General features: G+C 34.7%; 1 long non-coding RNA gene across 3 annotated transcripts; it reads right to left on the bottom strand.

Annotated features, from left to right (window-relative positions):
* Positions 1–4,556: 4,556 nt before the first annotated feature.
* On the bottom strand, positions 4,557–8,969 carry LOC133310671 (uncharacterized). 3 transcript variants are annotated; one of them, XR_009751489.1, is made up of 5 exons: positions 8,571–8,969; positions 7,606–7,679; positions 7,457–7,520; positions 5,052–5,107; positions 4,557–4,798 (listed from the first exon to the last, which is right to left on the bottom strand). It is a non-coding gene; the product is annotated as an uncharacterized LOC133310671 (long non-coding RNA). The 3 variants fall into 3 exon arrangements; XR_009751487.1 differs by having other exon boundaries at positions 8,567–8,969; XR_009751488.1 differs by lacking the exons at positions 4,557–4,798; positions 5,052–5,107 and adding an exon at positions 6,516–6,885 and having other exon boundaries at positions 8,567–8,969.
* Positions 8,970–10,201: the final 1,232 nt, after the last annotated feature.

Consider the following 10,201-nt stretch of genomic DNA (forward strand, 5'->3'; position numbering starts at 1 on the left):
CGACAATTTTGATAGTACAAGCTTAATGATTAAAAGTCATAATCAAGAACAGGTTTAAGAAACAATCTCTCAGCCTGTCTAAGATAATTAGGATTAGGGATGGATAAAGTAGCTGGTGGGCACAACCGCAAATCAACCTTCTCTTCTTTTCTTTTCTTTTTTATCTCTCTTTTTTTCCTTTGCTTTTCTTTCTATATATTTTATCTTTAAATAAATGTCCTGCCATTTGATTTGACCAAACATAAAGGTTAGGCAACTAATAACTACTAACTAGTAAGCAAGCTAGGAAGTAGGAACCATGCATGCTCATCAACTCAACCGCTCCAATTCATGTTCACGCAATTCAAATCCAACATTTGTCCTAGATGTTGCCATAGAGCCACACTGTAAAATCACGTGACAGTTTAAATGTAATTATTACGTAACACGTGAATGTAATGATGGACATTTACTCTCTTTTCTCTCCCTGTCTCTCTGATTGAGGACGATGTTGAAGCTTGATAAATTAGTGTGACATACTGTTTAAGCATCGTGCTCAAGATACGGCCTCGCAACTAAGCTGAATAATATATTCGATGTCATTAACATATTAACATATTCTCTATATATATATATATATATATATATATATATATATATAGAATAGTGCTTTTTTTTTAGGGACAGGATCCGTTTACAAATTTTTTTGAATTTTTTTACAATTTACACTGTATTCTCCCGAGAAAATATAGTGTAGTTTGTAAAAGTTTGTATTCTTCCAAGAGAATATAGTGTAGTTTGTAAGAGTTTGTACACAAAAAAATTTGTAAATATAACCGTCCCATTTTTTTAATATAAAAGTGTGCGTTAACCTTCGTTCTGCGAATATATATGTAGGTATTATTGACATAAAGTTCTGCATTAGATAGGTGGTTGATAGTCCTCTCATTCACATCACAGATCCCAAGCTTCATTCTTAAGATAAAAAGTAACTTCTTGAAAATGTAATCTTTAGTTTTAGCTATATATATATGATCAATCAATGATAAATACGCACCATTTGCATTTTGTTTTCTTCCCGATGAGTAAATGTCGATTTGTTTTTCAAAATTAATTAAAAAGAGAATCTAAAATTTTTATTCTGTCTAATAATTTTTTGACAAATAAATAAATATATAGAGCAAAAAATACGAGCAGTTTCTTCTATTGCAAGCTATATGTTCAATTTTCAATTTTGGATAAGGGCTGGCTCGATAGGTGACTCCACCACCTTTTCATTATAACTTGCTCCCACACCTTGTTAGTTTCGGCACAGTGGCAGGCACACTTTCTCTCTCTCTTTTTTCTCGTTTTGCTCATCTTCTTCTAAAGCGCCCTTCTCTTTTTGAATTTGAAGTGCAAGGGAGGTAAATATCTATCTGATTCTGATCCATTTTAAATTTCTCAATTAAAAGCTTTTGTCGAGTTTAGGAAGTAGGAATTATTCATAAATTCAGTATCAATTTACTGATGATCTTATTAATTTTTGACCAAATATAAATACTGTTGTACTTGTAAGTAAAGAAGAGAGCCTTAAAAAGAAGGTTTCTTGGCGGTTGAGTATGAGAGGCATCCCCACGTATTGATATGTTTGTTTAATATATATATATATATATATAAGAAAAAATATTTCTGCAGTTAATGCAGATAAGTTATCTGCAATTATTCTTAAAACGACGTCGTTTTGGTATTGAAATCTTAAAAAATAAATATAAAGACTATTATAACTCTGAAATAAATTAAATTTACAAAAACACCATGATTTCCGTCCAAAACGACGTCGTATTGGACTTACTGCTGCTAACTTATCTACAGTAACTGCAGAAAAAGCGAACCCATATATATATATATATGAGGTAGGATCCTTTGACACCGGTGTCAATTTGAAGTTTGACACATCGTCTGAGAGCCGTTAGATCGAAAAAGATGCTTACAAATCAGAGTCATTGATCTTTTTCGATCTAACGGCTCTCAGATGAGGTGTTAAACTTCAAATTTGACACCTGTGTCAAAGGATCCTACATATATATATATATATATATATATATATATATATATATATATATTGGTAATGTTGTTATTTAGTCTGCAAAAAAAAAAAAACAATGTTGTTATTTAATGCGGAAGTTCAAAACATCAAATGATACTATGGTAGAGAATTTCATCAATTATGGACAACCTCTTGTAGTGGCTTAAATTAATTGACAAATTATTCATCACCTATATATTTAGAGCATTTACTTCATGCCAACATACTTTTGGCATACAACTTAAAGTTTGAAACCAATATCAACCTGCGGCTGCTATAGAGATGTTCCTTCTTTATTATTATTATTTTATTTTATTTTGAACAAGAGTGGGTCAAATTCTGCTGGTCAAAGTGACAATGTGACACTCTACACAGTGACTTGTCTCGGAAACTTTCTTTTTTGATATGTAATATGGTAGTATTTGCATGTTATGCGATGCAGTTGAAGGCTTCAGTCTCACGCTCGCAGATATTGTTGTGGTTTGTGAACATTTATAAAGAATTGTGTCTAATTGCCTCTCAGTTATTGGAATCTATTCTCTTCCAGTCTTCCTAATTCCTGTGGAACAATGTAGAACCTTTGAACTTTGAAGATAAAGTATGCTACTCGGTTTTGGACTGACGAGGAAAAAGGAGGACTTAAAAAGATGCTTTGTCCTATTGCTTTTGCATTTTCCACGCGTATGCTACTTAATATTTTAACATTTGATGCTCTTACATTTTTAATCATTAAATTTCATATTAAAATTATGGGTTTAAAGTTTCTCCTATGCACACATAAAAATATTTGGAGTTCATGTAAGGAGAAAAGAGAGAAAGAAAAAATATGGATCTCACAAACTTTGATTGCCTAAAATTATTGGCATTGTTACATTGTATGATAATATTTATTAATATTCAACTAACAAAATTACTGTACATTATAAAGAAGTTTAGAAGAATTAACAAAATTTAACCTTTGTTTTCAAACGTGAGACCTACTTTTTGGTACTCACTTTTGAATATCCCGATTTTCCCTCCTTTCAAGACTTCCACAAAGTAAAAAAATTGCACCCTTCGTTTCTAAAGTTATAATTATCCTCTTCAACAACAAAACGGCTTATTGGTGAGTGACATACAGCAATTTAGACTGAGAGAAGAATTCAAGAAAATTCCAAAGTGGGAGTGGTTATAGGAAATTATAGGCCATAGGATGGTTCCTTTTAATTAATTTCCTATGTTATGGGACCTCCTCTGTCTCATTAAGCTAATTGATTCTGTACGAACTCTTTGACTATTTGAACCACTTAATTATCCTCTTCAACAACAACAAGCCTATGATAGTAACACAGTAGTGAACGACGTGAAAGAGGGTAGGAAGATCAACCCGCAATAGGTGGAGTTTCGATTGCCCTTAACTTTTAATACATGTTTAATTATCTTGTTTTATAAACTTAAAGCCATGATGGATCTCCAACCCACCAAACCATGTATGTATGTATATACATACATCATTTTGTGACTTAATCCTTACGGGGAAGACTTAATTGTTACATTTTGTTTAGAGCATTTATATTTACGCATTTTTCTGTACACTTTTATATAAATTATTAGATAATTTGTGCATTTCATTATTTATTTTTTTAAATAACTCGAATCAGACGTGCAATTATTTTTTTTCCCCTTTTCTATATCCGGCATCTTAAAGTTCAGTGCGTATTATATATACAAAATACCAACCACACATAGCTTTCCAATTCCAAATGAATTCCCCATCTCAACCGACACCTCATTTTTTTTTCTCTTTTTAAGTATAATTAAAACGCACCACTCACGTGGATCGAACGCGTAGGCTTTAATTGTATATGTTTTAAATTTTAATAATTAATGACATGTAAGTGTCACCCGATACATGTTATTTTCAATCAATTTTATATGCCTGAAGACCTTGTAGGTTAGTATATAGTAGATTATCCCCCCACCCTATGACAATTTCAGATTATAGAGACAATTTTTCATATGAAATAATTATTTGTTTTATTGACCGTTCACAATTGCGCTTCTCTTTATACCTTATTGAAGTCATATTTTTTATATATAAAGTCTTATTATATATATATATCGCTTAATACTTGACCCGACAACCTTAGATTAATGCTAAACTAATATGATTATATTGATTCAAATCATTTGATTAATATTTTAATATGCATCATTGGAAATGGACTTTCCACATTAATGGTTAATATGTGATACATTTCGATCAGTGAAAGTATAGTATTAGCAGAGCGAGCTAGGTAGCAGATAAGGATTGAATCGAACATGTATATATATGTTTAAGTGCCGTGTTCTAGTCCATTACTTCAGCATCCACAAATGGGGGGCCATAATCGATCCTTAAGCACTCACTTTCAGTTTTATCTTTTAATTAATTGCACCGAATATAGTCTATATATATATATGTGTGTGTGACTTAAACCATGGTTCGATAACTACTCATCCTTTCAACTTGTTTTGATGATGTTTGGCTTATTATATATGGGAAACATATATATTATACTCCACGTCTGTAAACATGCATATTAATTTGTATATAAAACAGATAATCATAAGAACGAGACGTGGAATCTTAACTGATGAAATGACTAGACAGTTGTCTAAAAAGCCAATCCTAAAGAAGGAGAAAACCATTTCTGAATGCACTTTGTCAAGTTTAATCAATTTGGTGTCCCACGCTGATGCCCCAACTGATCAACCGTCTCCATCACTCCACTGAAAGAGATGTAAATCTTAAAAGGGAATCATACAATTATCTTAAAATAAAAAATAAATAATGGACTCCATATATATATATAGTTCTTTTCTTATAATTAATCAATCACATACAATAAAAAAAATGTGAATTTTTATCACATAATATATATAATCGTTATTATATATGCTTGGCGTGCTCGTATACATGCATCAATAAAGAAACGCATAAGATGCTCGGTTGAGAAATGTATAAAAGAAAAAAAGTCCATACCTGCATCTGCATATATGTCTTTGATTTAGTGTATATGATTGATGTTTGCAAGCAGCCTGCAGGTAGTCATCATTTTATTTTTTTAGTACAAAGGTAGTCATCATTAAGCTACACCATATCTACTACTGGTTTTAACTTATTTATTAACATGATGTGGGAGAGACAAATCGTCTTATATTATCTAAATCCAGCGCATTGAGTAGAGCTACATATAGTAATTTTTCACACTCACCAAATTTTTGTTTTAACTTTTCTGCTGTTGTTGTGTTTAATTATCATTTGGTGAATGTAGCGGCTGTTAATGCTAATCTAGGCTTTATCACAGAGAAAAGGACTACACATGCAAAAAGGCCCTGTGGCCTGTGGGTTCATTTGATATTGTATGGTTCCTGTAACAGCCCGTTACGTACCGGTATTGTTAACATTAATTATGATATTAAGCGCAGTTACAATCACAGCAGTTCATTTATAAAAGCGAGAATAAATTTTTTTCCGACTATTACGCGAGCATTTAAATCATAAAAAGGCGTAATAATTAAAAGCTGTGACCGTAACCGTAAACTCTTGCGGAAGACTTATTTAAACTGTTTTTATCACTTACGTTACTTATTATAAGTTACTAAGGAGTTCCCATAAACTCACTTAGCCAATTTCCAACTTTACGTTTTATACCAATTCGAACATGTTACACTCTAAGTTTTTCTGCGACCAAACCGATCGCAACCAACCCTACTTCTCAGATTATATCTTTGTGTTACTTAATTCCCTTTTTAACAAGCTAAAATACGCTCAATTCGGAGCTCATTTGCTCCGGTTATCGCCGTTTGAAGTTGGATAAGCGATTAGCCCAAACAACCCCAAAAACAGCTCCAAACCACTCACATTGCTCGAATTACTGCACTCAATCCACTCAACCATTTGCCCTCAAATTTTTATCCTACAAACTAGGCACCTCAAACTTCATTTTGATATATCACACGCTCAATTTGACCGAGAAACGAAGCGGGAATTAATTTCCCAAATCCGGTCCAGAATCTGCCTCAGGTGCAGGGGCACATGGGCAGTCCGTGTTTCTCTATTTTTTTCAGGCCGAAGATCAACCCATATTTTCCTCAAATTTGGACACAAGGTAGAGGACATCTCAACCTTCAAAATGGCGTATGGCACGTCCCTAGGGGACTTCTATGGAGGGAGATATGCTCTCCCGAAGTTCGCCTAAAATCTGCCAATTCTACAGAAAATTCGCCAGAGTTTCCTTTGTTTTTCCAATAATCCCAAATTTGTAAAAGATCATTTAACCTCAATTGTACCTAATAAACACATGATAATACAGTAATAATCCAATGGGTGGCACACACAAGGACCAACAACGCCTTGGGGCACTTACAACCCAATCCAGTTTATAGTTATTAAACATAGAGTCCATATTAATCATTCTTAAGTAGTTGCAATCACTAACACCTTTTTCATGCATATTTCCATCATACATATTATCATAACCTAAGATAAGCCTAAGGCCCTTCCATCATAGTTAGACATGCATCAATACTATTACAATATGGCTTTACAAATTACAACTTGAAACTAAAACTTCAAATTACATTCTTCTAAAATTTCAACTTAATTTAAAAGACAACATAACCAAATACATCACTACTAGACTTAGGCAAAATGGCATGAACAAGATGCTAATGAAGCTACTAATAAATACAAATGACATGTTCATGCCCTAAGTCTAGCCTAGGCCACACGGCCAACAAAATGCAAAATATGAAGCGCTCCAGCGCTCACTCTGCGGGCCTCTTGCCCGAGGCTCCTGCTCCACTGCTACCTCCTGAAATAAATGCCCCGAGACGGGGTGAGATATACGAATATATCTCAGTAACCAAGAGGTTCTGGAGAAAACTCCACCCAATGGTTCACTTCGATGCATATCAATAGAATACAACAACCACTTTGAAAACGGGATATAGCAAGGGATTTAGAGAAGGGGGAATATAAGGAAAACAAAATACGACGATACGGGATGGTAACCCCAATTCCACGTACGCCCTCGGCATATATAAGCCTATGGGTATCATCCAAGGTGTGTTCACAGAAACCACAACCATGATGCCCAAACCAACCAAAACGCCAAAGACATTCCTAGTGTGCTCCTACCCGGATCACACACCATGACCGCAGTCAACTGGAACTCCCTCCTGGAGACCTATCCAGCGGAAGTCCGAAAATGCCCGAAGGCTAATAAAACTGTCTACTGGCCAGAGACTCGGTACCGCAGTACCCATAGCAATAATGCATGCATGCTCATGTGTTCTATACTATTCATACACACTTCCTACCGTTGCCATCAACTGGCAAGGTGGAACAGAAAAGGGGAACAAGCCCCAGTACCAAGAGGTTACCTTAATTCGTGTTTCCACAAGCTCCGCAGCAGCTTATCCCTCAACTCGGTACACAGCGGAATGCCTACACAGAAGACATTCCCAATCACTCTCAGTTCAACCCATACATGTTAATTTATAATTACACATGCAATGAACCAATTTCTTACCTCAATCCACTTGGTCCAAGACCAATGGCAACTCACTGAATCAAGATTCGGGATTCAAGTCGATGTACGGCAACCTATAAAATCACATACAACCATCAGCACGCGTCAAATAACGTCAAAACGTCAAAATCACAAAATCTCCCCATCCACCCTTGATGGTTCGGCCAAATGAGTGTTAATTTGAGATTTATTTTTCTAAATTTTCTTTCCCATTTTATTATGCCTCATTAAGTTGTCAAGAGGCCAATTCAAGTGCCGTTTCGTCATTTTCGCGTCAAATTACATCAGAACGCGAAAACCGCAAAATGAAGGTTCGGCCATCTATGTGTTATTTGGGGATTTATTTTTCTAAATTTTCTTTCTCATTTTAGTACCCATCCTTGGGTTGCCATAAGGCCATTTCAACTGTCGTTTCGCCGTATTACGACATTTACGCATCGTATTGCGAAATATTTCACTCTAGGTTCTTTATGCCAACTAAACCGCTTATTATTTTTCCATTGATTCTAACACTTGCCAACCACCACACAACCCATCTAATTACCTTTTTAACACATAATTCATCACTCAAACAATTTCCAACAACATAAATTTCATAACTTTCCTTTAAAGGCCAAGTTGCATCCTATGGCAATTCTAGGATTTCCATTCACTTCTAATCACTCCACATCTCACACAACCACATTATATCATCATATAATCATACCACAATTCATCAAACAATGCCTCAACACAAAATTCCAAAGTCCCAAAATCATGACCTCAAATTCACTAAGTTAAAATCATCACATTTCACCTAAAATTTTCATTGCATTTCTAGCATTAATACATCATTCTAAGGCATTATCATCTAATACACATTTTCCAATTGAGCTCCCTAACACAACACATCATCAAATCAAGCTTTAGGTTTTCAAAATTTCAATCACAATTAAACCATGTAAATGGGATGGAAACATACTCACAACAAAGGCTAGAAGCTAACCCAAGACTCCTCCAAGCAATGGAAGATCAAAAGCTCCATGAACATCCAATTTTCTTCAAATTTTCGGATCTGATTTTTGCCAAATGCTCCACAAAGAGGCGATTTCAAGGCTTAAGAGTGGTACCAATGTGTTTAGAAGGTCTTTTCCAACAAATTTCAACACAAATTTTGTTGGATTTGGTGGAGAAATGAGTGATTTGTGAAGAAAAGAAAATCAAGAAGAAATGGGCATGGGGGAGGCTGTTCCAGCGTGAAGAAGAAGGAGGGGAGGAGAGAGAAAGTGTGAAGAAATGGTGAGTTTGACTCACTTAAGTCACAGGCGGGTCCCACACGCGTTTTAACTTTAATCAATCACCTAATTTCAACCACAAATTCATGACCTACGTATTTTTCTTGTTCATGTCATATTTTTGTTTCCCCAAAATACTGATAAAATTTTCACGCTTATCGGTACAATTATACCGCAGTATTTTTCCACCGGAAAATCACTATTCATCAATTTTTCCCAAAATGACTCAATTCCATCAAATTTCATCAAAATCATATTTCCTAACTCAAAAAACCATTTATAACTCATATTTGGAACCTAGAGCTCAAAATTCAACTGACACGTTTTACGGTGCAATCGTAACGCGATATTTTTACCCGCGAAAAACACTATTCACTGATTTTTCTGAAACTTGCCTATCCACTCAATTTTTCGTTCTGAACCCATTTCCAGGGTTATTTTTACCATCTGAGACCTTCTACTCAATTTTTATCTTCCTAGGGTTGCGTGTTGGCTAATTACCGTTTTGCCCTTTCTTTGTATTTTGGCCTAATCTTTAGGATTTTCACTAATTCATCACTTGATTGCTCATTTAATATTTTAATTTATTTATTTAAAATTGTGAGGTGTTATACTCACCCCAACTTTTTAGAATTTTGTCCGCAAAATTAAATCATACTCATCCGCTAACTGAGGACACAGTCGGAGAATCTCATCATCCCGCTCCCAAGTAGCATCCTCAAGTGTGTTCCTTTACCACATTACTTTTATCACAAGCATGATCTCCTTTTTATGATACTTATTATCCTTTGATCATTCACAATCACTTGTCTCTCATGGTTCTGTGACCTTTTAATTCACAATACTTTACACTTTTTCTGGTCTCCCGTTACCCTTTCGCTAATTTGTAGGTAATAATATAACAATATTACGGATTTGTCGGTATCAATTTACCTCATTCTCATCCTTATCCATCTTTCTGACCCATGGTCGTTCTCAAAAGCATCTAATCGCTTTCATGCACATTCACTAGTTATTCCTGGAGTATTTCCAACTCACTTTCTTTAGTACTTAACTTTTTTCGCGGTCCTCACTGTTTTGACAATACCCCAACAACCATTTCTTTCCATTACTGTCACTACTCTTATCATTTCATTGTTTTCTTGGCTTTCACCCAACCACATGCTTTCTAGTTTCAAAGGCACTTTGTCGTATCCTACAATTCCGATTCACATTAAATTCTATACTCATTTACTTTATTTTTCCTTGTCACGTGTCTTCACCTCTTTTTAGGTACTCACAACTATATCTTTCTCTTTGTGATACGAAACTAGCAATACCCA

This window comes from Gastrolobium bilobum, unplaced genomic scaffold (assembly GCF_033153095.1).
Source record: "Gastrolobium bilobum isolate Gb01-03AN ecotype WA unplaced genomic scaffold, APGP_CSIRO_Gbil_v1 utg142234, whole genome shotgun sequence".
NCBI classification, from domain to species: domain Eukaryota; kingdom Viridiplantae; phylum Streptophyta; class Magnoliopsida; order Fabales; family Fabaceae; genus Gastrolobium; species Gastrolobium bilobum.